Source organism: Homarus americanus, unplaced genomic scaffold, assembly GCF_018991925.1.
Source record: "Homarus americanus isolate GMGI-L3 unplaced genomic scaffold, GMGI_Hamer_2.0 scaffold26152, whole genome shotgun sequence".
Classification (NCBI taxonomy): domain Eukaryota; kingdom Metazoa; phylum Arthropoda; class Malacostraca; order Decapoda; family Nephropidae; genus Homarus; species Homarus americanus.
In genome coordinates, this window is record NW_024714531.1 from 1 (window position 1) to 2,500 (window position 2,500).

Here is a 2,500-nt window from a genome sequence, read left to right on the forward strand (position 1 = left end):
TCCTATGTATGCATTCCCGTTTCTCTTACAGTTGAGACAGCCAACATGTGTATTCTTACATTCAGTGTAGGTATGGTCGTCGCCTGCACAATCTGAGCAGTACTTTTTTCTTTTTCCGGACAGTCTCTCGTTGTGTGTTCTTCATATTTGTAGCAGGAGAAGCAAGTTTGCAGACTGATGAATGTCTCCTCCTTTATTTGATGTGGTGTGACTGACATGTTGAATATTAGAAAGCCCTGTTGTAAAACTTTCTCAGCCATTGACACTTCTTCAAACATGAGTATAGTCCTTTATCTTAATGACTTCTTCAATCTTCATCCACCTATTTTGGCGTTCCAGTTCTTCTTTCAGATCTTCCTCCCGATCTCTTGATCGACTTGACGAACAAAAACTGATCTTTTTGCTTTTTGTTCTGGTGGCATGACAACAATAAGGCCTTCATTGTAAAATATATCTCTTGCTTCTTTTGAAAGGATTTTATCTGAATCAAAGTCATCTTTACAGATTACTTTAAAACCTTCATTGGTGCTGAATATTCTAGTTAGTGGGACTTGCAGTTTGTTGTAAGTGATTTCTGCCACTTTTCCCCTTCAAATAGAGTGTCCCTTATCTCATATTTCTAATGCTAATTGTCATCTTCTTGATTACATCTAATCCTACCTATAACACAGGGCTCCTGCCCACCAAGAGCAGTGACCCACCCCCCTCTTGGACGGGCGTGAGCTCACCCATTATAATATCAAAAAGTTGCCTGCAGTGACCCCCGGACAAGGGGTGCCCTGCACTATCACAGGTTCCCTTGCCGGATCGACCGTATCGCTAAGTCCCGCCTCCCGTTCAAAGAACAGAGTGCATGAGGGGGATGAAAAAAAGAAAGAAGAGGACTTAGAGAGTAGAAACAGCCTACCTACCACGCCACGTTCGGTCAGCCAATCAGAGCACCGCGGTAAACGTGCATGTATCACGCCACCGTGGGGCACCACTGATTGGCCAATCCAGGACGTAGACGCACGGGTAGTAGTCAAAATTTGGGTAGGCCAAATATTTGTTTTTTCCAAAGTTGGAATTTCCCGTACAATCTGTGATGGTAATTACACCGTCACTATGTTGAGTAAGTACAATCACTAGGATTGAGTGTCTTATCACAACAAAGTTGCAGACTCAAACATGCAGCAAAAGAATCAGGTCTTCGCAGCTCCGTGTCTATTTTTACTTAGCCTAGCATACCTAAGTTAAAGCAAACTCCCCTTGCCAATACAAGAAGGAAGAGGATTTCTTATAGTCTAATAAACAATTCATCATGACCAAATACAGTATCTAACAGGGGGTCGGGGCGCAATTGTATAATAACCATTTGGTTGCATTATCTCTGAGAATAGTTAGCATTATCCATTTGATTGCATTATCCGGGTTAAGGGGGTTGTGTGGTTTCCATATCGCAGATTTGTTAAAAACTCTCGTCGTCTAAGGCTAAACAGTTTAGGCTAGATAGTGAGTGGCTGCTTGGATTATTTCCTTGTCTCTTATTGACTTCGGGTGGCTAACCTCTATAAAATTGAGGACACCAATAGACTTTGTACTAAGGTTAGGTTAAACAGACACTTTTGCTGTAATGGAGGATTTCGCCATCGGGGAGCGTGACGAAACCTCCGGCGAAAGTAGTGGTTAGGTTAGGCGGCCCGGTAGTGGTTAGGTAGTTGCCTGTATTATTATTATTATATATAATTTAAGGTCCCCCGTTAGACTTTACCACGGTCAGGCTAAACAGTTTAGGCTGCTTGGATTATTTCTTTGTCTCTTATTGACTTCGGGTGGCTAACCTCTATAAAATTGAGGACACCAATAGACTTTGTACTAAGGTTAGGTTAAACAGACACTTTTGCTGTAATGGAGGATTTCGCCATCGGGGAGCGTGACGAAACCTCCGGCGAAAGTAGTGGTTAGGTTAGGCAGCCCGGTAGTGGTTGGTTAGTTGCCTGTATTATTATTCTTATATAAAATTTAAGGTCCCCCGTTAGACTTTACCACGGTCAGGCTAAACAGTTTAGGCTGCTTGGATTATTTCCTTGTCTCTTATTGACTTCGGGTGGCTAACCTCTATAAAATTGAGGACACCAATAGACTTTGTACTAAGGTTAGGTTAAACAGACACTTTTGCTGTAATGGAGGATTTCGCCATCGGGGAGCGTGACGAAACCTCCGGCGAAAGAAAATAGTGATTGGGTTAGGCAGCCGTGGTGGTTGGTTAGTTGCCTGTATTATTATTATTCTATAAAATTTAAGGTCCCCCGTTAGACTTTACGGTCAGGCTAAACAGTTTGAGCTGCTTGGATTATTCTTTGTCTCTTATTGACTTTGGTGGCTAACATCTCTAAAATTGAGGAGACACCAATAGACTTTGTACTAAGGGTAGGTTAAGCAGACACTTTTGCTGTAATGGAGGATTTCGCCATCGGGGAGCGTGACGAAACCTCCGGCGAAAGTAGTGGTTAGGTTAGGC